Here is a 26,795-nt window from a genome sequence, read left to right as displayed (position 1 = left end):
GAATTTGGGAGTGTTCCTCCCTCTGCTATATTTTGGAAGAGTTTGAGAAGGATAGGTGTTAGCTCTTCTCTAAACGTTTGATAGAATTCACCTGTGAAGCCATCTGGTCCTGGGCTTTTGTTTGTTGGAAGGTTTTTAATCACAGTTTCAATTTCAGTGCTTGTGATTGGTCTGTTCATATTTTCTATTTCTTCCTGATTCAGTCTTGGCAGGTTGTGCATTTCTAAGAATTTGTCCATTTCTTCCAGATTGTCCATTTTATTGGCATAGAGTTGCTTGTAGTAATCTCTCATGATTTTTTTTATTTCTGCAGTGTCAGTTGTTACTTCTCCTTTTTCATTTCTAATTCTATTGATTTGAGTCTTCTCCCTTTTTTTCTTGATGAGTCTGGCTAGTGGTTTATCTATTTTGTTTATCTTCTCAAAGAACCAGCTTTTAGTTTTATTGATCTTTGCTATTGTTTCCTTCATTTCTTTTTCATTTATTTCTGATCTGATTTTTATGATTTCTTTCCTTCTGCTAGCTTTGGGTTTTTTTTGTTCTTCTTTCTCTAATTGCTTGAGGTGCAAGGTTAGGTTGTTTATTCGACATGTTTCCTGCTTCTTAAGGTGGGCTTGTATTGCTATAAACTTCCCCCTTAGAACTGCTTTTGCTGCATCCCATAGGTTTTGGGTCGTTGTGTCTCCATTGTCATTTGTTTCTAGGTATTTTTTGATTTCCCCTTTGATTTCTTCAGTGATCACTTCATTATTAAGTAGTGTATTGTTTAGCCTCCATGTGTTTGTATTTTTTAAAGATCTTTTCCTGTAATTGATATCTAGTCTCATGGCGTTGTGGTCGGAAAAGATACTTGATACAATTTCAGTTTTCTTAAATTTACCAAGGCTTGATTTGTGACCCAAGATATGATCTATCCTGGAGAATGTTCCATGAGCACTTGAGAAAAATGTGTATTCTGTTGTTTTTGGATGGAGTGTCCTATAAATACCAATTAAGTCCATCTTGTTTAATGTATCATTTAAAGCTTGTGTTTCCTTATTTATTTTCATTTTGGATGATCTGTCCATGGGTGAAAGTGGGGTGTTAAAGTCCCCTACTATGAATGTGTTACTGTTGATCTCCCCTTTTATAGTTGTTAGTATTTGCCTTATGTATTGAGGTGCTCCTATGTTGGGTGCATAAATATTTACAATTGTTATATCTTCTTCTTGGATCGATCCCTTGATCATTATGTAGTGTCCTTCTTTGTCCCTTTTAATAGTCCTTATTTTAAAGTCTATTTTGTCTGATATGAGAATTGCTACTCCAACTTTCTTTTGGTTTCCATTTGCATGGAATATCTTTTTCCATCCCCTTACTTTCAGTCTGTATGTGTCTCTAGTTCTGAAGTGGGTCTCTTGTAGACAGCATATATAAGGGTCTTGTTTTTGTATCCATTCAGCCAATCTGTGTCTTTTGGTGGGAGCATTTAGTCCATTTACATTTAAGGTAATTATCGATATGTATGTTCCTATTTCCATTTTATATATTGTTTTGGGTTCGCTACTATAGGTCATTTCCTTCTCTTGTGTTTCGTGTCTAGAGAAGTTCCTTTAGCATTTGTTGTAAAGCTGGTTTGGTGGTGCTGAACTCTCTCAGCTTTTGCTTGTCTGTAAAGGTTTTAATTTCTCCATCAAATGTGAATGAGATCCTTGCTGGGTAGAGTAGTCTTGGTTGCAGGCTATTCTCCTTCATCACTTTCAGTATGTCCTGCCACTCCCTTCTGGCTTGTAGGGTTTCTGCTGAGAGATCAGCTGTTAACCTTATGGGGATTCCCTTGTGTGTTATTTGTTGTTTTTCCCTTGCTGCTTTTAATATGCTTTCTTTGTATTTAATTTTTGACAGTTTGATTAATATGTGTCTTGGCATGTTTCTCCTTGTATTTATCCTGTATGGGACCCTCTGTGCTTCCTGGACTTGATTAACTATTTCCTTTCCCATATTAGGGAAGTTTTCAACTATAATCTCTTCAAATATTTTCTCAGTCCCTTTCTTTCTTTCTTCTTCTTCTGGAACCCCTATAATTCGAATGTTGGTGCGTTTCATGTTGTCCCAGAGGTCTCTGAGACTGTCCTCAGTTCTTTTCATTCTTTTTTCTTTATTCTGCTCTGCAGTAGTTATTTCCACTACTTTATCTTCCAGGTCACTTATCCATTCTTCTGCCTCAGTTATTCTGCTATTGATCCTATCTAGAGTGATTTTAATTTCATTTATTGCATTGTTCATCGTTGCTTGTTTCATCTTTAGTTCTTGTAGGTCCTTGTTAACTGTTTCTTGCATTTTGTCCATTCTACTTCCAAGATTTCGGATCATCCTTACTATCATTATTCTGAATTCTTTTTCAGGTAGATTGCCTATTTCCTCTTCATTTGTTAGGTCTGGTGGGTTTTTATCTTGCTCCTTCATCTGCTGTGTGTTTTTCTGTCTTCTCATTTTGCTTATCTTACTGTGTTTGGGGTCTCCTTTTTGCAGGCTGCACTTTCGTAGTTCCCGTTGTTTTTGATGTCTGTCTCCAGTGGCTAAGGTTGTTTCAGTGGGTTGTGTAGGCTTCCTGGTGGAGGGGACTAGTGCCTGTGTTGTGGTGGATGAGGCTGGATCTTGTCTCTCTAGTGGGCAGGTTCACGTCTGGTGGTGTGTTTTGGGGTGTCTGTGGCCTTGTTATGATTTTAGGCAGCCTCTCTGCTAATGGGTGGGGTTGTGTTCCTGTTTTGCTAGTTGTTTGGCATAGGTTGTCCAGCACTGTGGCTTGCTGGTCGTTGAGTGAAGCTGAGTGCTGGTGTTAAGATGGAGGTCTCTGGGAGATTTCCACCGTTTAATATTATGTGGAGCTGGGAGGTCTCTTGTTGACCAGTGTCCTGAAGTTGGCTCTCCTACCTCAGAGGCAGAGCCCTGACTCCTGGCTGGAGCACCAAGAGCCTTTCACCCACACAGCTCAGAATAAAAGGGAGAAAAAGTAGGGAGAATTAGTAGAAGTATGAGTAAAGAAAGAAGGAAAGGAGGAAAGGAAGGAAGGAAGAAGCAAAGAAGGAAAGAAAGGAGGGAGGGAGGGAGGGAGGGAGGAAGGAAGGAAGGAGGGAAAGAAGGAAAAAAGACAGAAAGAAAGATGATACAGTAAAAATAAAATAAAGTATAATATAGTTATTGAATTAAAAAATATTTAGAAAAAAAAAAGGGACGGTTAGAACCTTAGGACAAATGTTGGAAGCAAAGCTATACAGAGAAAATCTTACACAGAAGCATACACATACATCTTCACAAAAAGAGGTAAAGGGGGAAAAATCATAAATCCTGCTCCCTGAGACCACCTCCTCAATTTGGGGTGATTCGTTGTCTAAAGGAGGGAAGGAAGGAAGGAAAGAAAGAAAGAACGAAGGTAAAGTATAATAAAGTTATCACAATTAAACTTAATTATTAAGAAAAAGAATTTTTAAAAAAAAGTCATGGACGGATAGAGCCCTAGGACAAATGGTGGAAGCAAGAGTATACAGACAGGATCTCACACAGAAGCATACACGTACACATTCACAAAAAGAGGAAAAGGGAAAAAAATCATAGATCTCGCTCCTAAATTCCACCTCTTCAATTTGGGATCATTCCTTGTCTATTCAGGTATTCCACAGATGCAGGGTATATCAAGTTGATTGTGGAGCTTTAATCCGCTGCTTCTGTGGCTGCTGGGAGAGATTTCCCTTTCTCTTCTTTGTTCTCACAGCTCACAGGAGCTCAGCTTTGGATTTGGCCCTGCCTCTGCGTGTAGGTCGCTGGAGGGCGTCTGATTTTTCGCTCAGACAGGACGGGGTTAAAGGAGCCGCTGATTCGGGGCCTCCGGCTCACTCAGGCCGGGGGTTGGGGGATGGGGGTAGGAGGGGCACTACGTGCGGGGCCGGCCTGCGGCTGCAGAGGCAGCGTGACGTTGCGGCAGAGGCCGGCGTGATGTTGCACCAGCCTGAGACCCGCCGTGCGTACTCCCAGGGAAGTTGTCCCTGGATCCCGGGAACCTGGCAGTGGCGGGCTGCACAGGCTCCGCGGAAGAGGGGTGTGGAGAGTGACCTGTGCTCGCACACAGGCCCTTGGTGGCGGCAGCAGCAGCCTTAGCGTCTCCCGCCCGTCTCTGGGGTCCGCGGTTTTAGCCGCGGCTCGCGCCCGTCTCTGGGGTTTGCGCTTTCAGCCGCGGCTCGCGCCCGTCTCGGGGGCTCGCGGCCTCAGCCGCGGCTCGCGCCCGTCTCTGGGGTTCGCGCTTTTAGCCGCGGCTCGTGCCCTTCTCTGGAGATCCTTTAAGCAGCGCTCTTAAACCCCTCTCCTCGCGCACCAGGAAACAAAGAGGGAAGAAAAAGTCTCTTGCCTCTTCGGCCGGTGCAGGCTTTTCCCCGAACTCCCTCCCGGCTAGTCGTGGTGCACTAACCCCTTCAGGCTATGTTCAAGCCGCCAACCCCAGTCCTCTCCCTGAGCTCCGTCCAAAACCAAAACCCGAGCCTCAGCTCGCAGCCCCGCCCGCCCCGGCGGGTGAGCAGACAAGCCACTCAGGCTGGTGAGTGCCGGTCAGCACCGATCGTCTGTGCAGGAATCTCCCCGCTTTGCCCTCCGCACCCGTCGCTGTGCACTACTCCGCGGTCCCGAAACTCCCCCCTCTGCCTCCCGCAGTCTCCGCCCGCGCAGGGGCTTCCTAGTGTGTGGAAACTTTTCCTCCTTCACAGCTCCCTCCCACTGGTGCAGGTGCCGCCCTTATTCTTTTGTCTCTGTTTTTTCTTTTGCCCTACCCAGTTACGTGGGGAGTTTCTTGCCTTTTGGGAGGTCTGAGGTCTTCTGCCAGCCTTCAGTAGGAGTTCTGTAGGAGTTGTTCCACGTGTGGATGTACTTCTGGTGTATCCGTGGGGAGGAAGGCGATCTCCGCGTCTTACTCTTCCGCCATCTTCAAGGTCCCCCCGAGAAGACACTCTTTTGATGTTGGCTGTGGATCTTCACATTGTCCGCATTAGCTGATAATTCGGCTACAGTGAAGCTGTATGTGCGTAATCGTAATGAAAAGTCAGAGTTTTAACATCTCAGGGAAGCATCCTGGGAGAATAAGCACTAATGTCATCATGGAAAAATCCTATGCCAACAGGAATCTACTCATGGGGTTTTCTCTGCTGTATATTACCTGGGTTCTGCACATCACACATGCCCTTAGCTGTATTTACCCTCAGACATGTTCCCCAGGCACTTCCAGGACAGGATCCATGGACTAGAATAAATAATGATATTGCTGTGGATAGTGATGAACTAAATTCAAGGTTGGAATTAGATTTTTAGTAGATGCCCCCACTGCATAATTAGACTGATCAAGACAGAGGTTGAAGGGGCTTCGCCAGAATTTGAAAGAACAGCTGTTCAACGACACAACAAAATTTAGGCAGCTTTTTTGACTTAAAGAAATCTGTGGTTTACCTTTTTTCTTTTTTTCCTTAAAGCAAAGCACCTGTGAACCGGAATGAGGGAGAATTTCAGTTTTTATATTTATGATAATGCTTGCCACTCTGATCTACAATCTGAGCTGAAATCTTTTTCCTCTCGTCATCTTCTGTGTCCCTCTCTCTTTTAAACTCTGCTCAGTGCTTGTTGATTTGCATGTATGAATAGTAACACCTACTGACGGGCAGGGCTCAGGAGACGCAATTTGGTTGCCAGGTTTTCCTACCGCGGAGCCCTGTCAGCATCTTGCATTGGTTTGGGGTGTAATCAGTGTTTCTCCTCACTGCTGTGCCTGCTTCTCCCGGGCTCTGATTTTCATCCTCCAGCTGCCTTCTCTGGCATTGACCTTGCAGCAGGTTGGTTGGAAAGGCTCGATTTCACCCTATGTAGATACCAGAGGGGTCAGTAAGAGTGCTATTCATGTGGTCTAGAGGGAAATAGCTCACACTGTCTTTTTTTTTTTTTTATACTGTCTTTTTTAATCGAATGATTTCTTGCCTGTTTTATCATTTACCATATCCTTTGTCTGAAATATTACGGTGCTCTAGCTAAGAATTACAGGTCTCCATCCCAGTACACTTTGAACACTAGCTTGGAATTAGGAGGGAGATGATTTGAACTTCTAATCAAAATTCACTGCATGAGGTTCTGGCTTTTCAATAGGGGACATTTAAAAAACCCGGGAGGGGGAAAAGCAATAAACATCACCATAATGGGAAAGTCCATGATAATAGTGAAGGAGTCCACTGGAGGAATTTTTTTTTTTTCCTTGAGAAAACAGCGCATTTTTTCAGTGCAAGGCCCCCTGTAGACTTTGATGACTGAAGAGGCTGGTGTTCCATATTAGCTTTTGGTGGGGGAAATGCATTTAAGCAGTTCCCAGCGACTGATCATGAGGCTAATGGCAGCATCTTTCTGAGTAGGCTGAAACCCCTACAAACCTGCATCCCAGACATCTCTTCCTCTGACACTTCCCTTCTAATCCATCTGCAGCCAGCCGGAATCGCATAATAAGATGATTTGTCAGGAGGGTCTATGCAGTCTCAGGGCAAACTTCCTTTGAACTTAAAATACTTTTCTACCTTCGGACACAGGGACATATGGGCTGGGCAATGAAAACTCTGCATGAGACCTGGGGAAAGGGCGCCAATATTGCTCCTCTCCATTATCATGTTTTCATCTTTTACTCACTTATGTTGCTTCTCACATCATGTTTTTAAAATAACTACAGGAGCATTGTTTGTAGTTGCTGCAGACACAGGATAATTCAAAGTACCTTTTTTTTCCTTCCTAGATATTCAAGGCTGTGTTGTGTATTTTTAAGCCTGTCCATAGTTATTTCAGATAAGTGGCTGTGTCTACTTAGTGCTTCCTCCCTCCTGCCTTGGGCTGGTTCTGAGTATACTGGAACCTCTTTAAAGATATAAAAGTGTCCTGTGAATGCTTTCAGCTGTGAAACCTTTTGTGCAGGCTTCAGGTCCCTTTGTTGTATGAATACTGCAAGCTTAATATTCCTATAAAATAGGTCTTGGACTTAAAAAAGGCTAGCTTGTCAATCTATTGATTGCCTCAGGCCAAGTCAGCTAATTCTTTAGCACTACCTCTGCCTGTATTGAACGGACTGATCCTTCTAGGCCAGATAACTCACATCGCTAAAATAATATTAAGGTTTGCTGTAGCACAAGCCAAATAGCAAAGAAAATCCATCATTATCACCTGATGCCTCTGTGCTTTAATTTATATCATTATAAAAAGATGGAGGAAGGAGCAAAGAAAAGTACAGGGAAATGTATGCAAAGTGGTCTACAGTGTTCTTCATAAAAATGCCCTTCCTTTATGAGCACCTGAATAGTCATATAAATATAACCAGCAATGGGAATTTTAATCAAAGCTTTACAGCTTTTCCTTTTTCAACACTTTGACTTCCTGACCAAGTTAACTTCCAGCCTGAGAGTTTCTGGCTTCCCTACTCATCTTGGGAAGACCTTTGCTCTATTTTTGTGTTGGCTCTTTACCAGTTTACGTTGGTCTCCTTTTGTGTTCCTCCAAAAGTGATTTTTCTTATAAAAAGGACTATTGTGAACATTTCCTAAAAACTTTTGAGAATTACTCAGAAAACGAAAGCGACAGATTGGACATCATCCTACTTACGGATAGAGGTGCAGGGCCAGCTGCCTCATGTTATGCTGTGGGGACATCTGTGAGCCTTGAGCTGCAGACACAGCATGTTTTTCCAGATTTGTTGGCTGTGCTGGCTCATCCTCAGACTTTCTCCTTTTCATACACAATTCAGAATTTAACCAGATGGCATCTCTGCCACAGTCACACCTTGGTCAATAAAAGGAGCTGGGAGACGTGAATTTGAAAATGGGGCAAAGTGTCAGAAGACCAAAGTGTGGTGTTGCTCCTTAAAGCTGTGACTGGGGGACTTCCCTGGTGGCGCAGTGGTTAAAACTCTGTGCTCCCAGTGCAGGGGGCCTGGGTTCGATCCCTGGTCAGGGAACTAGATCCCACCCACGTGCATGCCTCAACTAAGAGTTCACATGCCGCAACTAAGGAGCCCGCCTGCCACAACTAAGACCCAGCTCAACCAAATAAATAAATAAATATTAAAGATGTTGCAATAGGGCTTCCCTGGTGGCACAGTGTTTGAGAGTCCGCCTGCCGATGCAGGGGACACGGGTTCGTGCCCTGGACTGGGAAGATCCCACATGCCGCGGAGCGGCTGGGCCCATGAGCCATGGCCGCTGAGCCTGCGTGTCCAGAGCCTGTGCTCTGCAACGGGAGAGGCCACAGCAGTGAGAGGCCCGCGTACCACAAAAAAAAAAAAAAAAAAAAAAAAAAAGATGTTGCAATAAAAATAGTCAAAAAAAAAAAGCTCTGGCTGACTATGAGGAAACAGAGAAGGAAACAAGTAGGAAACTTCCATGGAAAAGAAAATGTCTAGGGAAATTTGGAGCTTTATGTAGTAACTGAGCCCAGGACTAACCACTTTATAAAGATGTCCAAGAAATAGTTATGGAAGGAAACTATACATAGAGAAAAGAATGAAAAAAATAAGGGGAGAAAGGAAACAGACACAGCCATGCAAGACAGAGGCAAGTAGCCAGGGGTTAATTTTCTCCTGAGCTGCTTTCTCGCCTTTCCTTATGTAACAGGGATCTCAGTTTGAGAAATTGAGCTGTATTTATCCCTGAATTTCTTTGCTCTCTCTGGGCAGGTAACTGGGTCACACTGCTGCTACTCAAAGACCCAACCTACTCTCTGTCTTCAGAACCTACCCTAGAGTAGAATGTCATAACAGCAAACACATCTTTTAATGTGTTATAAAGGTATTATACCTTAAAAAGACTGGAGTGTACCCTCCAAGCAGCCAGGAACATTTCCCCATTCTGATGGGCAGAATGATTGGAATATGTAGGCATCTGTATCTAGACTTTCCTTCTAGCTTAGTAGTTCTCAAAATTAAATCTGCGTAAGAATTCTGACTACAGAATTGAATACACAAAATCAAGAACAGGGTACTTTGTGGGTGATTTTAAGGATAATTTATATATAGAATTAATTTAGATATGATTTATATGTTATAGTTATTTACATTTATTATGTATGATTTTAAGGGTAATTTTATCTATTTTATTTTGCTGTACCCCCGATTTTATTTATTTTATTTTCTTATTGAAATATAGTTGATTTACAGTGTTGTGTTAGTTTCTGGTGTACAGCAAAGTAATTCAGTTTTATATATATATATATTCTTTTTCATATTCTTTTCCCTTATGGTTTATTACAGGATATTGAATGCAGTTTCCTGTGCTATACAGTCGGTCCTTGTGGTTTTATATATGGTAGTTTGTATCTGCTAATTCCAAGCTCCCAATTTATCCCTCCCCTACCCTCTTTTTCCTTTGGTAAACATGTTTGTTTTCTGTGTCTCTGAGTCTGTTTTTGTCTTATAAATATGCTCATTTGTATCATATTTTAGATTCCATATACAAATGATATCATATGGTATTTGTCTTTCTCTTTCTGACTTACTTCGCTCAGTATGATAATCTCTACGTCCATCTATGTTGCTACAAATGGCATTATTTCGTTCTTTTTTATGGCTCCCTGATTTTAGAACCCAAGTCTCTATAAAATGTGATTCTATTGTAGATCCTCACATGCTCCAGGAGGCTGTTTGCATGAAGGACTGAAAGATGTCCTGGGGAGAGTGAGTTTGGTGTAAGACAAGAAGAGCGAGGTTGAATACAGCATGGTCCTCTTCACGAGGCTCATGGTTGCTTGGCTTAGCCCGACAGCGCTTAAGGGAAGAGCCCGAGGAGAAATGGAGGGTACTTTCCTCTCCAAGTCTCTGGGAGCCCAGAATATATGTGAAGACCAAGCCTTGGGCTACACCTGCTCACCTCTGCAAACAGAGAGGAAGCAGATGAGGGTGTCATAATTGGGCGGCATTGGAAGCTTTGACTGTATTCTTGGCAACAAGAAGAGGCAACATCACAGTGACCCTGTCAGGAGAGGAGGAAATTGGTGGTTGTTACATGGAAGGTGAGTGATCTCTTTGAGGGGACTTCCCAGGTTAGAGGCAATTTACCAAAGTGGTTAAGAGTTCTAATTCTAGAGACGGACAGACTGTGTTTATATCCCACCTCTGCCATTTAATAATTCTGCGTTCTTGGGCAAGATAGCTACTGATCTGCTCGAAGTCTCAGCTTCCTGTGTGTAAAGTGGATAATAATTTCATCTGCCTTGCAAGGTGGTGGTGAAGATTAGAGGTAACATACCTGAAGCACCTGACACATATGGTAGTTAGTACTATTCTTGCACTTGTTTGGGGCACCTTTCCTAAGGAGCCACATTATGATTTTGAAGTGATCATCTCTCCACCCATAATTTATCGTGTATGTACTCTGCGTCGAGCACTAGGCCAGGCTCTGGGGATGTAGGAAGGCAGTGAGCTGGAAAGTAAGCATGACTGAAGAAAAGCTATTTCATGGAAGATGTGGTATCAGAATACTTGAATTGGATTGGGTTGTGACTATGATTTGGGATAAAAAATTGCCGCTATAAAATTGGCCCTTAGTGTTCAAGTGAATATTACACTTCAGCAAGGTTCAGCGACATTAAACCTTCTGTCATAAAGACAGAGGTAATGGCTTTTTGTGGGCAGAGTATTAGAAATGCTTCGATTGTTAAGTATTTATATAACCCTTTATATTTGCAATGTATGCACCTTATCATTTCCCAGAAGTTAATGTCTAGAAATATTTCCTAGTGGGAAGAGAATGTTCCCTATAGGTTCTGGGCCACGCCTAACACTTTGTGAGTTTTTGGCAAATATTAAAGGACTCCCAAGAAGGCTATGTTAAAGAAAAGAGGCAAAGTTAGCTTGAGAGTAAGGTGAGGAGAGTTGACATCTCTCTCTGATTCTTTGAGTTGCCTTCCTCTTGCCCCTGATCTGAAGGTGTCATGGTGAGTAACACAATTCCCTGAAGATGCTACTGACTCCTCTTGGTACGCTGGATGGAGAATTTGTCCCTGGGGCATGCCTGGTTCAGCTCCATTCTTTTTTTTTTTTTTTTTTTTTTTTTTGCGGTATTTGGGCCTCTCACTGTTGTGGCCTCTCCCATTGCGGAGCACAGGCTCCGGACGCGCTGGCTCAGCGGCCATGGCTCACAGGCCCAGCCGCTCCGCAGCATGTGGGATCATCCCGGACCGGGGCACGAACCCATGTCCCCTGCATCGGCAGGCGGACTCTCAACCACTGCGCCACCAGGGAAGCCCAGCTCCATTCTTGTTCTTCCCTATGTGGTGACTCTTCTGGGACTTTCTTCATTGTTGGGCATGGAGTGTGGGGCCTTGGAGTTCCCATAGGGCTCATAATGTTACATGATCAGGGGCAAGAGATTAGGGCTTAGGATGGTGTGTAAGGATGAAGAGATTAAGAATAATGAAACTGCTTATTTTTCCCATATGAAACTTCTGTTTAATGTAACCACTACTACATTTTCAGCTAAGAATAGAGTTGATTATATTCCATTAGGCTTCCATTTGAATCCTCATTTCTTCCAAGGAATATGGTTTTGCTGTCTAGGTATAATTTCTCCCTACTTTTCTACCATATGTGAATAGTATTTATTACCGTGGTGTCTCTTCTTTCTAGCTTGAGGGACTCCAATGTGCCCAGTTTAGCCCTCTCAATAAAGTAAAAGTGTGGTAGTGCCTCTAGATTTCTAACAGGTGAGATAAAAGTGTAAAGAAAGTCATCTGTAAAAAAGGACGTGCAGGGCTATGTGAGATGTAACTGATAATAAAGATAAAAGGAAAAAATAGTTACCATTGATTGAGTAGGTATCACATTAGAGGCATAGAGCTAAGGATCTTACACATATTATCCTTGTGTCAATCTCAAGATGATAACACGAGGAGTATATTATCACTTTTATTTTGCAGATGATAGTAAGGAAAGTGAGGCATGGAGAGAGTAAATAACTTGTCCAAGTTCACATGCCTGGGAAATGTTGGAGACAGACCACAAATGACTCCCAGCTGTGTGTTTTTGACCACTATGTGATATGACCTCCCATAATGTAATGAGATTTAAAAAAAAATGTACCAGAGTATATACATCTAAACAAGGACTGTGTCCTTTTAATCATCACCTTGAAAGGCACGCAGTTATTTCAGTGAAGCAGCTACTGCTCAGAATTTTTTTTTTTTTTTTGTGGTACGTGGGCCTCTCACTGTTGTGGCCTCTTCCGTTGCGGAGTGCAGGCTCAGCGGCCATGGCTCAAGGGCCCAGCCGCTCCGCGGCATGTGGGATCTTCCTGGACCGGGGCACAGACCCGTGTCCCCTGCATCGGCAGGCGGACTCTCAACCACTGCGCCACCAGAGAAGCCCTGCTCAGAATATTTTTGAAGTTTCTTTTGAATGTTGACAAATCTTAATCCTTTGAGGGTGGACTTGATCTTTGGAAATGTCTACAAGTCACTTGGAGTTGAGTCTGGTGAATAAGGTTGATCAAGTTGTATGGTGGGATAGTTCTAGTTTTTCGTCTAAATAAGGTGTGATTATAAAGACATGTATGGACTTAATTTCCCTTTGTGATTTATATATGTCCTGAAGGCAGTTCCGGAAACATTTTGGGCAACGTAAGCGTGACTGAATGTGTACATATGTTGTGGCGATTACTTTGAAGGATGTTACAGGAAGTCCACGTAGAGTTTTATTTTGTGATACACCTTGCACAAACACATATACACATGTACAGACTGAGCTGATGAGCATGTTAAATCGTCTTTGAACACTTTTGTGGCTTAGGAGAATTATCTTTTCAAGAGCAATGTGTTGTCTCAACAGCCATTTAGGCAGATTCCTTGCAAAATGTTCCATCTATCAAGATGTCCTGAATTGCTCTGTATTGAATTGCCTTTTGACTCCTTTGTTCACGTAATTTGTAACTTTTTCATTATGTAAATATAGAAAAATGATCTTGTACATGCTTCCTGCTCTCTTCCTATTTTATATTTATGAGATAGAGAAAAAGTTAAAAAGGAATTGCTGAATGAGTGAACATTAATAGACTCACATATCAACCTATGTAAAAAATATATTTTTATGAAAATTGAATTTACATGCTTTGAAGTACAGTACATTGAGGATAATGAAGCTTAAAGCAAAGTTTGAGTTCAGAAATATATGAACTAAGAACACAATAATCCACAGTAGTATAAAAGTCAGAGGTGTAGTGTATTGATGCCCTGAAGAATTTGAAATTTCAGGTAAAAATTTCATGCTATAAAAATTAGAAAATACTAAGGTTAATATAAGAATGCTATCAGTTCCTCTTTCACCAGAGAAAGACAATCAAAGATGTGTGAACTGGAGAAGTATTTTGTAAAAGCCATAATTGTTTTAATATCTGTATTTCAGATAACCTTTTTCTCCCTGAAACTTAAAGAGATATTGTAAAATCACATATATTTTTAATGAAATATATTTATCTGCAAAGACTAAAAAGAAAATACTAAGGTTGCCATGCAGTGGTGTCTACTGTTAAATTTTCAGGAATTTTGTGAGCCGGTTGATGTTATGTAGGTAGTTTGAAATCAGCCATGGTAGGAACATTTACACCATGGATATTGGCAAATGTCACAAAGAGAGATTTTTCCCTCTCAAGAACTGAGAGTAATTGTTAAGCATCACTTGAACGCTACTGGTTGTATGTCTAAGTTTTACTTATCTTCACCCTGTATTTGGAGGAATTTTAGTTAATTGTAATGCTATTAACATATGCATAATTTTCAGAATTATGATTCTGAGGGTCCTTTCTATCAATGACCCTTGGAATCATAATGGAACCCAAGGGTTTCTTAGGTCAACGGAAAAGCAAACTGATTACTTTCCAGGATTTCCCTGGTGACACACCGTGTTCTGTGGAATTTTATGTGAGTGTTATTGTGAATAGGTCACTGAGATTCTCTGTAATTCTTAGGTTCAGCAGAGATAAAATACCACTTGGCTACCTTCAACCTAAGGAAGTTGTGAGGATTCACAAGGATAAAAGATAAAAAACTGGCTATAAAGTAATGATGCTGACTTGCAGATACCAAGAAGCCTCATGACTTGATCTTTACATTTCACATGTAGTGTGACTACAATGCAATAAGCATTGTTGAATTGATACACCAGATCTTCTACTTTTGACTGAACTTTGTCAAGCAGTATCCCTTCAACAGAATCGCTTTGGGAGGCAGTGCACTTATTTGAATGACGCTACTGTTGCCCAGAATATGTTTGGACCTCCTTTTGGAGCTAACTTCAGAATCACTTTACAAACCAAACAAGAAAACACATTGAATTATTTTAGAGCCACAGCTCATCTTGTACTCAGAATGGTGTTACCTAAGAAGATTGTGCTTTTATTTATCAGGGTTGGCTTTGAATGACTTGGGGGCAGTTTTCAGAAGTTAAACCTATTCTCAAAAGATGGAAATTTACCATCACCAAAGAGAGTTAAAAAAGGGGCAGAGTGGGGGAGAAGAGAGGGGCCAGACCCTCTCATGCATTGTTTAAGAGTGTAACAATTTACACAGTCTCTCATACATTGTTTAAGACTGTAACAATTTACATAGTCTCTTTGGAGGGCACTTTAGAAATACTCATCAATTATAAATGAAATTAACCTTTGACCTAGCAATTACACTTAGACTTTATCTGATAGACACACTCATGAAAGCACAGAAAGAATCTTGTACAGATTATTTACGACAACAGGAAAAGATTAGAGGAAACAAATATCCAACAATAGGAGACAGGTTAAGTAATTATGGAGCACCCATAAATTAGAATACTATTCCATCATTAGTAAGAATGAGGCAGAATTATATGTGCTGATAGGGAACAATCTCTGAGATATTATATTGAAAAAACTAGGCGCAGAAGAGTATATCACCAGCTTTGTTAAAAAGGATATAAATATATTGACTTCTAAGCTTATAAGAATCTCTCTCTATACATCTTTCTCTCTATTTGCATTATCTCTGGAAGGATTTGAAGAAAGAGGTAGCACACTAATTCTAGGGAGGGGAACTAGGAAACCAAAGCAAAGGTCGAGAAAGGGATAATTTTTCATTTCGTAATATTTAAATTTTTAAATACACATTTTCAAAAAACAAATCGAATAAATGTCAGGCGCAAGGTGATTCTCAAGCAATTCCTATAAGTTTTAAAGAGTGGTAGCACCACTCTTTAAATAAATAAATAATAAGTGTGCTATGAACAAAGATTTGCCACTTTGGAGGGGGCCTAAAGATTCATACATTTCTTGAATATATATGTTCTGATGTGTCTGTTAAAGAAATGTTCCACGACTTTAATCTCATTTTACAGACGGATTCCACATTGGCAGGAAGGTGCTAAAGGGAGCAATGTAATGTCTGGACTTTGAGAACTCCACAAGGGCAGGGACCTCACATGTTTATTCACACCTGAGTCTCAGTCAGAGTTATCAAGTTGTAAGCAATGTAAACCAACTCTAGCTCATTTAAGTAGGAAAGGATATCCAACAGCTCACAGAATTCTGGGAGGGATAGAGAAGCGGGCTCAGCACTATGTAGCCAATCACTGAAGAGTGCAAACGCCACTACTGACATTGCTGATTTCAAGATGCCTGAGTTGGGACCACTGTCACACTCACACTGGACTCTGGGTGAAGCTGCAGGTACGTATCACTTTGCTTCCATCCTATTGGTCAGAAGTTAGTCACATGACCAAGAAGGAACTGTATTACTTGTGCTGGGTAGCCATGTGCCTACCTAAAACTTTGACACTCTGTTACAATGAGAGGTAGGGGGGAGAATGGATATTGTGAGACAATTAGTGGTCTGTCCCGCAGACAATGATTCCATGCTGAACTTAAACACGAGCTGGCAAAAAGGTGGATTAGAGTCATCTCCATCTGGATCTTGATATGAAGACATCAGACTGAGTCTGCTTGAATCTATGTTCCTAAGAATTATTTTTTTGTTGAAAATGTAGAAGGCTGTTGAAAAATAAGAAAACCATTATGATTTATATATTTTTGTTTTTAATTATTTTCTTGTGGTTTTTGCTTAATCACTAAGCATGGATCCATGCATAGGCATCTGAGTTTGCTGGCAGTTAGAATAAGGCAAGTGCTATTATAGTTCTGTCCTACTGGAATGAGTATTTTTAGGTTTGACAGTTGATGAGGTTAGAATTTTATCAGATTTGAGCAAGTGAGTTTCCTTTTCTGGGGGGATCACTGGAACCCATCAGAGAGAGTTTTCCATGTTGCAAGACCATTCATGGAGTAGAGAGACCCCGATTGTTAAACACCCCGACCTGGGGAGGTTGCCGTTTTTCATTAATGGGGAACTTCCATTTCCTGGAATATGATAAATAGCTAGGTGACATTCTGGTTCATGGGACACTCAAAGTAGCTGTGTGAATGTGTTTTCTCTTCTGAGTATTTGCATTTTCACCTTTTCTTTTTTCTTGAAGAAAATCATCACTGGATGATCTCCAGGTTATCTAAAACTTTAATAATATTTTTATCTTTGAGTGTGAGAATTTTTTCATGTATGAAAGCCTGTGTAAATTGAGAAATGGGGAGTGATAAATCCCAGAGGGTGCTGGAACTCCAGTAGAGATGCTGGTCTTTCTGATGCTGAACTGTTTAGTCGTGGAAGCAGTCTGTGCCTAGGGTTGGGTATGGATATAGCAAGGATCAAACTGGAAGGTGCTTTATATTAGATAGCCCACCTCCGGAAGGAATTAAAAAGAAAAGTTGTAACTTCTCTCAAAGTCAGTGGCACACCATTTTGTTTGGTTTCAAGAAGCTATAAATCATTTATGCAAATCTAAAAGAGGGGGTGGTCTTAAAAATTCTCATTAGAAAAGAATTAAGAAATTAAGCCAATACTTCTAATACTTTAGTGTGCTAGCCCTTTAAAAGATCTCCAAATATTTACACTGAGAGCTCAACCGTAAATCTATTCTTTAGCTTACAAAAATACATTAAATAAGTTAAACAAAGTGGTTTGTACTTGGGGAAAGCGGCTTTGATCATTTCTAGTGAAGTCTGAGATTTGAAAGTATTCACATTCTGTTTTAAATGTTTGCCTCCCAAAGGGTCTTATCTGACTCATGCTTGCTTTATTTCTTAATTTTTCCCAAAGTCCTCAGAAAAATTCTGGTTCTCAATAGTGACTGTTCAAGGAACAGCTCTCGCCACTGGGTTTTCCTTCTTTTGCCAGTTTGTCTCCTTCCTCTCTGTTTATTGGGAATGCTGTCTTTTGTGTCTTTTCTCTGAAAAGACTAAATTCTTGCCATTTCTACTGTTTATTTCCTGAGACTGGGTGTGTTTCAGGAATTTACTTCAGTATCCTGTCATCCAGTCTCTCCTTCCAGGGGTGTCACTGTGATGATAATTGTGTTACCTGCTTCAGGTAAATGAATTTTTCTTTGTTTTGCGGGGAGGGCATTACAATTACGCATTCAATCTCCTTGTCTGTGTCTATCTTTGTGTTGTACAGAATTGTGATTAAAACAAGGAAATATGTATTGTCACTGAATTTCTCTCTTGGCAAGAGTGACTTTGTACGGTCCCCACAATTAACTAGAGCGAGGATACAGTGTGATTGTAAATGACCAGGCTGAAGTTTAATTGAAATACACAGCTAAAAATGGAGCAGTTTGTCTTTTAGCTGAGCTAAGGCATTTTATGATTCATAGATGGCTGTAAAAATAAAGAGGTGCAATAGATAGATACCAGCTGCAAGCCCATTCTTCCCTGTATGTCTAAAGTTCAAGCCTGGCATTACTCTGAATGAGCTTGTCACCTGTCCACATGCACATGTCCCTTCCCAGCTTTTTTCTTTCTGTAGATAACCCTATTAATACCCAACTTACTCAGCCTTAAGATCTCTGGGTCACTTTGGATCTTCTGTTGTTTGTCCTGTAATTGTGGTCACTTGCCAGGTCTTGTCCACTCCTCTGTTTAAAATCTGTCTCATCTTGGCAGAGGACTGTGCCTTCCAATCGGTGTCACCTCCACACCCCTGGTTCAAGGGCCAGTGTTGCAGTAACCTTCTGGTTCATCTCCTTGCTTTGGTCCCTATTGCTTCAATCCATCCTGTGTTTAACATGATTAATAGGCTCAGTCCTTGCAATACATTGTTTTCATCAAATTCTATGATCCCTGTTCAAAAACCAAAAAAAACCCCCAAAACTTCTATTGGTTTCTCATAGGAAAAGTGCCAAACTTCTTCATCTAGCTTTTAAGGTTTTCTTTAATCTGACTCAAATTTTTCTCTTTTTACTCCCCTACATGGATCCAATTTCCTGAAGGTGTCTGTCCTTCTGTGAGACCACAAGCTTTGGAGGAGAGGACAGACCTTTGCTGAGAGCTGACCATGGCTGAGCGCTGACCCTGGGAATAGGTTTTTTTCTTCCACTTCCCATTTCTGGTACACTTTTAGCTCAAATTTCTGGTTAAAATGGATTTTTGAGTGTTGTCTGATTTATACATCTCTACTGAGAGGACTGGCACTCTCCTTTCTCCTCCTCCCAGAATGTTTGGATTTCATCTGCTGTCTGCCTTCTAGATTGGATAAATATCCAAGGTGGTCATTAGATTAGAATCCCCTATGTCCTCACTCTGACACTTAAACTTTATGGAATGAAAAGTCGCCTAAGATTTTGGAAATGTGTCATGTTTCAGCTGATGTGGCTAGGAAGTACCTATTTTATGTATTTTCCTGTAGAAAAGTCATTTCTTCCCCCTGTTGAGCCAGGAGACAAATCGGTGGAGCTTGCATTTAAAACTTTTAGTAGGTAATCACTACCATTTCATATTCAATGCACAACCACAGGGCGCCTGGCACTACCATGCTGCTGTAAATAAAGGGCCCTTTACAATTGGACCTAAAATATACTTAGCCAAATTACTGGAGTATAACAGCACCCATCTGTGTGGTATTAGAGCACTTTAAAGTGGCCCAAGTTCTGATTTGTTTGACTTGTTAAAAAATCACAGAATGGTTTTTACCCTGAGAAGGTGAAAGGGGCAGGATTTGAGTCACTCACAAATGATTTCCAGAATCCATTTCAGAAGAGAACCCCGTTTAGACTTCACACCCCAATTAACACTCCGAGACCTGTACATTTCCATTGTTACCTTAGAAACGTCTCCTAAATGCCCCTTCCTCTCTGTTCCCACTGCTTTCCCCTTCTAAGTCTTCTTACCAAAACGGCTGCCAGATCCCTCCAATTGCCTTTTCTGATGCCAGCCCCATTCTCCATTCTGTGTAGCATCTCCCTGTCACATTGATCTCTCTTAAACACCTCATTCATCACATCAGTGACAGTGGTTTCTTAGAGAAAGCCAAAATTTTCGGCCTGCTGAAATGGACAAATGTGGCCGCTTTCCCTATTCTCAGAGTCAGGGCTTTGTGAGTCTGGTGCATCTTGCTTCCTTCCCAGCAACTCTTGCTGCCTGGTGAACTGGGAGGGGATAATAAAGCAAGAGGTTGAGTTAATGACCTTTCCCTAAAATCTATTAGACCTCTATACATTGCCTCCCTAAGGGAATTTAGAAATCATCTTTCCCCACATCTTTCCAGTTCATAAATGAGTGAGCTGAACTCCAGAGCCTGTAGGCACTTGCCCAAGTTCATCTAGCTATTAATGGCAGGATGTCTTGACCCCAAATCTATCATTTCTCCTCTTATTACTCTTCTGGGCTCTAAAGGCCCTCCATGACCTGATCTCCAGCTGATCTTTGGTTCTTACAACTCTCCAACTCAACCTGCTGTCCTGATCAAGGCAGATTTTTAACTGTGGTGTGGAAGTGAAAATCCTGTGTCTGTGACTATGTTCTTAGCTTTTCTTTTGCCTGCAATACTAGTCCCTCTTCCTTTTAATGGTCTTAAGTTTTCCTCATTTATGCCGTGTGTTGGAAAGAATGTGGATTTTATAACCAGATATTTAATCATCTGCAACGTGAGTGATCATGCGCAAGGTAATGTGTTTGTTTCCTCATAGGATGGTTGGATTAACTGAAGCAAAGTGAGAAATGGAGTTGTTTAGCTCTGGACACATAGTAGGACATCAAACGAGGTCTGTTTCTTGCCTTTATTCCCATCTCAGTGTCCACACAGTCCCTGGCGCCTTTTTTGACCATCTTCTCTCTCACCTTCTGAGGATTTCCACAGTCTCTCAGATCAGCCCACAGTTATATTTTCTGATGTTTGCTCTTTGTGGTAATTATTAGTATTTTGTACAGTTTATTCCCCCTTCCCTGTAAGGGGGTTAACCATCTCTATCTCATTGCTGTTGGGCTTGATCATGTGACTTGCTTTGGCCAATGGAATGTGAGCACATGTGACAAGTACCATGTTCTCCTTAGAGAAACTGTGTTTCTGCTAGCTCTCTCTCTCATCCCCGCTGCCACAAGACTGGTTTGTTGCACACAGGAGTTGCTTGAGTCCTATAATGAGAAAACATGTGATGCAGCAGGAGTTGACTTAAAACGTGAGCACAAAATAAATGTTTGTTGTGTGTCTAGGAGATTGATGGGATTGTCACCACAGAAGATTTTCTAATCAATTCCTGTTTCCCTGTGGGAGTTCTGTTTCCCAAAGTAGAGTTAAACTTCTTTAGTTTATTAATGCAGGTGTTCAAGAAATCTAACGGATTTTATTTCTATAATAATTCTGTCTCTAAGCCTCTATGCTGCTGGGTAAGTAAAAAACCCAAACAATTTAATCCTTTCTTGGAATCCCCTCTCTGCAAACACATCCCTAGGATTGTGTTACAGTTATTATAGGGCCCCAAGCCCAGGGGTAGTGGGTTTTGTTCAGATGGCCATCATCCCTGTGGATGTGACCCCCTTGGCCATGCTTGGGGTGTGGGAATCTTCAGCAGGGCTACCTAAGATCCAGATGCAACCCATGAACCACTCCTGTCTTTCTGGATCCCTAGGAGTGTTGCCAGTAAGCAAGGCTTAGGTTCCCTCTGCTCTTTTTTAAAATATTGATGTCTGGGTCCAAACACTGGAGATTTTAAAAAATTAATTAATTTAATTTTGGCTGCGTTGGGTCTTCATTGCTGGTCGTGGGCTTTCTCTAGTTATGAAGAGCAGGGACTACTCTTCGTTGCAGTGTGTGGGCTTCTCATTGCGGTGGCTTCTCTTGCTGCAGAGCATGGGCTCCTGTAGTTGCAGCACGCAGGTTCAGTAGTTGTGGTGCGCAGGCTTAGTTGCTCCACAGCATGTGGGATATTCCCGGACCAGGGATTGAACCCATGTCCCCTGCATTGGCAGGCAGATTCTTAACCACTGCACCACCAGGGAAGTCCGGTCCCCTCTGTTCTTGAGACACCTCAACCCTCTCCTTCTCTTCTCTCTCCCCCTAATCCAGAAGCACATCTTTCTAATCTTGGGGAAATCCTTCCTCTTTCAAAATTTTGGAAGAAACTATCTTTGCTCTCAGATTTTCTTCCCATAAAAATTGCAAACCCTTGTAAGCTTCTGTTTCCTGGCTGTGAGCCTACCTGCCCTGAGGCAAGGAGCATAGGGCTGACTGGACCTATTTGACTGCAGTGGAAGGAAAAGGGTAAAGTCAGGGACAAAAATAAAATAGTATTTCAAATTATTATGTAGCCACATTTCCCATTTAGGGCAGGGTTTCTCAACCTCAGTACTACTGATACTTGCAGCTGGATAAACCTTTGTGTGGTGACTCTCCGGTGCACTGTAGATGCCAGTAGCAATTCCCACCACCTCCACTGCTGTGACAGCCCAAAATGTCTCTAGACATTGCTAAATATTCTGGGGGGCAAAACTGTACTCAGTTGATAACCACTGATTTGATGTATGAACTGAGTTATCACCTTTGCTTTCCCCAAGACTTAGCAGAGTATTTAACCCATAAGGAGGTACTCAACAGATATTTTCTGATTGAAGGAATTAAAGTAGTGCATTTTATTTCTATTTTGGCTGGGGGGCTGTAGTTCATTTTAAATGGGGAAGGGAAGGAAAACAAATGAATTTGTCTTAAAAACATTTCCCTTTCCCCACCCTTTTGCAGGTATGCAATCTCTATGGGTGAATGCTCAAACTAATTATTGTTACTGAGGGATTCTAATGAAATGCTGAATTCAGTCACTCAACCAGTGTGGTAATTAACAAAAAGTTGCTTGGGGAAGAACATTTATGAAAAGGAACTACAAAATAAATACTTTACAAACCAAAGAATAGCATTCCTGGGGAAGCGTGAGTCAATCATAGGGCTCTGCCAACATCACAGTCCCAGAGTTTGCTGCTTGAGGGATTTGTGAGAGTGAAGGATGAAAAGGTGAATTGAAATCCCACGTGCAAATAAAGCTGTATACGCTGTTGTGGCTCCAGTGTGTCTGAAGACCTTTTAAAATGCCTGGAGCATTAGCAGGGTGAGGATTCCATATTGGGCAAGAGAAGAGATTCTATATTCTTTGAATAGGAGAGTTGAGTCTCGTATGTGTGTGTATGTCAGTGTTGAGGAAGGCATTACAGAAAAATTGTTATTTATGTTTCATAGGAAATTAATCCCACCTTTTGTCTTGGACACAACGGCAACCCAATTATGAAAGGCAGAAAGACTAGTGAGGGATTAGCATTACTCATGTTCTGTGCTGCTTATCGCCTGGTTATAGTGAACGAGGTGCTTTTATCTACAGGCACACAACAGATCGTCTGTCATCCCGGATTTCTGGAAATTTATATATGCAAACACTTGGCAGAGCTGGGATCTTTGCAACCTTTCTTAATAATAACAGACTGCCATTCAGCGCCCGGGGTACAATTTAGTGGGTACATCTCATTTTGGCATATGTGTGAAAAGGAAAACCTCGTGTGGTAGGATTACTTTACCAATATGATACTTCAGAAATTGCTGAGATTTAAATTACCATGGGGCTGTATTATTAAAGTGAGAGATTTATTCAGTTTACACTATAAATCCCTGGAGAGATAAATGTGCTTATATTATAGGTAAAATCAGAAAGGCAAATAGCAAGTGTGGACACGATTTTCTTTTATGTAGTATTTTAGTTGTATGACGATTTTTTTTAAGGACAAGAGCAGATGGAGGAGTGTGTAATCAGAATGTGAAAAATTAGGCTCAGAGGGAACCAAGAATTTGAAAAGAAGTTTATTTTTTAGATACTAAGCTATAACTACTGACCTTAGAATAGCCTATTTTTTTAAGTAAAACATTTTTTTAAAAGACTGTACCAAGTGTGTTATGATTTCTCCTCCTTTCCAACTCTCACTGCCAACTCTAAGAGTTTTCAGACTCACCTGTCCTACACTTATCTTTCTCACTACCCTGAAAGCATCTCTTACTTTCTCTCTCCTAGTTGTATCCATCACTTTCTAGAGATCAACTCCCAGACTCCCCTTGTTCCCAAGTCTTCCTTAATTTACACTAATAAGATACTGATGACTTTCTTGCTGGTGTGGCCTCCATACTTAATTTCAGAAATTTCTCCTGGAACAGGGTTATATCAGTGTATTTCAAAATGTGTTGTAGGGAATAACGCTTTATGGGATGTTAACGTTCATAGGCGTCACATGACAAAAGGTGCCCATGTTGAAATAAGTTGGAAATCCTGTGTAGACAAAGTTTTGTCCCCTTATCCCCCGACTTCCTCACCAGAACTTCTCAGTGATGTGAATCTCCAAGATGGGAAAATAATACATGGCATTTCCACACATTGTTCATAGATTTTTTTTTCTTGTAACAACTATTAATATCCCATGGAATTAGCATTCCATAGAACAGAATTGCCTTTGGGAATGCTAAGTTAGACTCTATGACTAGATGGTGCTAACTGTGCACATACTGGGATAAAGGGGGGCAACTGAGTTCAGAGGTGGAGAATACAAGCATTAGTTGGAAGTCAGTAGGGGAGCACTTCCACGAAGGTACCAGCCATGGGAGATCCAGACCAAATGGTCCATAAATCTGACGCAGTTCCAGGTAGGCACTGAGAATCTAGAGGACAGGGTGACACAACCAGGGGCTTGTGGAACAGAGAAATGGCTTTGAAAGTGCTGTGCTAAAATTGTCAGAAAGTCAAGAAGGGAAAGAAATGGAAATGAGCATGAATATCCATAAATGCATAAATTTATCAGATATTTACTATGTATTAGAGCTAGGGTTTGCAGGAATGAAGTCACCAAGTAGAGAGCCTCCCAGCTAGCTTGTTGTTCAGATGGAGTGGAGAGGAAGAGGAATGGAGAAAACCAGATACTCAAGACATCTGTGCAGGTGTTCAAAAGCATGGGTGGGGGTGGTCTGCAGAGGTGGACTGCTCAGGAGCACCCTGGCGCTTCTGCCTTGGGGCCAGGGGCATTCTCTGTAATTCCCAAACCCCATTACTTAGAAGGACATGGGTGGTTAACATACAGGCTGGTGACTTAGTAAGAGCACAACCAGGTGGAGTCAGCCAGGGGCTGACATAGCTATCCATGCCAGGATGGAAACAGAGAGCAAACTCCTTCCTCCTAATGACTTGGGTTTCAAGAGCAGAGAGCCCCACTGTAGGAGGTGAACTCCCCTTCCAATTTCCTCTTGTTTGAGAAGCACCTATCACATTTCTACAACCATTTGTCTTTTATCGCCTTCTTGAATTAACTCCCACTCACATCCTTTTATTTCCAATCACTGTTCAAAGACAGGCATATTGAAGCAGGTAAAAAAAAAATTAGGCAATGTGAGCCCTCTGGAACAGTTCCTTATTCTTCCTGCCAAGAATGTCCTATGTCCACAGCAGGATGTTCAGTTAGCAAATCCATGAATCAGGATTTTAATTATACATTTATCTGGAAGGAAAGTGCTAGCTTCACTTCTACCCTATACTTTACTTGTGGGAGTCACAGCGTGACATTGACTGGACCTGGGTCCCTGTAAAGAAATGTGAGATGGTGAAATGCAAAAGTGTTCGTGGAAATTCTTTATTTTTGTTCACGGTCGTTTCTGTATTTAGCAAGTAGCAAGAATTCTTGGTTGTATGAAAAAAATTAGAATTGACTCTAGAAGGTTAAGAAGTATCCTAATTAAGAAATTTGCTAACTGTTATTCCCTGCTGTGTCTATAGACATATTTTGTTTTAAGTCATGACTAAGCATCTGAATGGTTTCCTTACTTGAACATGTTCTCTGTTGTTATCCTGCCTTCCCAGCTGAATGATATGTTCTTTATGGCTGGGGGTGTTCTTCCTTCTTCCCCTATTCCTCCTCTGCCTCTTTCTCTCTGCTCCCTCCTCGGCCCCCTCCTTCCTTCCTGATGCTGCTTCTTTCCACGGCAGCTCTTGAACCTAGAGGCCCCCAAATGCTCATTGAGTGCCTTCCATTAATATCTATAAGGGAAAATTGCTTTCATCGCCTCTATGGTTAGATACACCCTAACCTGAGTAGGAGGGTTGGTAAAAGAACTAGATATTGGGGTAACCAGGCCCATCCTCTCTGAAGGCTGTGACCCACACTGTCAAGAGTAAGAAAAGAGAAACACCATTTGTCAGACAGGAACTTAGGAGATTTTGTTGACCACATGAGCTCAATCAACTCTCAGAAGCTAGAGGCAGTTCAGAGAGAGAAAGATCTAAGCATCAGACTTAGAGTAATTCCCCAGATCCTTTCTAAAAGCCAACAGATCCATCCTTCTCATGAAATTGCTGGACTATATTCACCGTCCAGACCTTCGTTGTATATATGGCAACCCTGACCCTTGGTCCTTTGAGGTCTAATCTTGTTTTTAAAGAGTCTGAAACCATGATCAGACTCCTTGGCTCCCCATGCCAAATCTAAAAAGTATTAAATTATTGATTTTATATATCAGATGGGGGACACTTATATTCTTTTCCTTTTCCCCCTTATCCCTGTTGACAGAGGGAATTTAACTGGGCTTAAGCTTTTCAGGCATATTTGACCTAGGGAAGAAAAGGAACAAAGGAAAGCCATTAAGGGATGTCTGGTCACTCCAAGTCATCTGCCTGAAGTTGTTCCCTAGCAGTGACTGGGAAGAAGACCAAAGAGTGAACATTTTCTGCCCCCTCTGGGTTCACTGCTAATTTATCTTAACATGACGTGTAATAACACACGTCTACAGTGGCTAACCATACCTAAGATAGAAGAGAATTTGTGGGCCAGTGAGGAATGAGAACTATCTCTTAAAAAGTGTGGGTCTGAGGTGTTTAAACAGGAAATAGAAAAAGATGTAGGAATCATAATGTAGTTTTCCTAGATGCAGTACTGGGCTAAGATTTAATCAAGACATTGTGAATTTTTTGGCTATTTCTGCTAAAGACTATTCAACTTAGGCTTACAGGAATAAATACTAAGAAGGATAAAGAGAGCTTTAGAGTTGGCTGAAGAGCTTATCTTTAATTTTTTCCCCTTGTGTACCTCAAAAGAATTTTGAAAAGCAAAATATTCCTTCCCACATTTTTAAGTTAATTTCTAAAAATTTTAACATAAATTTGAGTAAATGAAAAAATGTACTTTACCACATGTGAATGTGGACTTTTCAAAATAAGACTGTTACATTCTTCTTATTTTATTTTACTGCATTTCCCTTTGACTCTCTGAGTCTAAAGACCATAGCAATTTACATTGAAGTTGGATTTATCTTATGTATTTCTCTCACCATAAGTCTCAAAGTGTTAACATTTTTTCTGTGTGGAGTTATTATTATTGTTATTATTTTTGGCTGTGCTGTGCAGCACGTGGGATTGT

This window comes from Phocoena sinus, chromosome 2 (assembly GCF_008692025.1).
Source record: "Phocoena sinus isolate mPhoSin1 chromosome 2, mPhoSin1.pri, whole genome shotgun sequence".
NCBI classification, from domain to species: Eukaryota; Metazoa; Chordata; class Mammalia; order Artiodactyla; family Phocoenidae; genus Phocoena; species Phocoena sinus.
The sequence above is the reverse complement of the archived record's forward strand: the minus strand, read 5'-3'. Positions refer to the sequence as shown.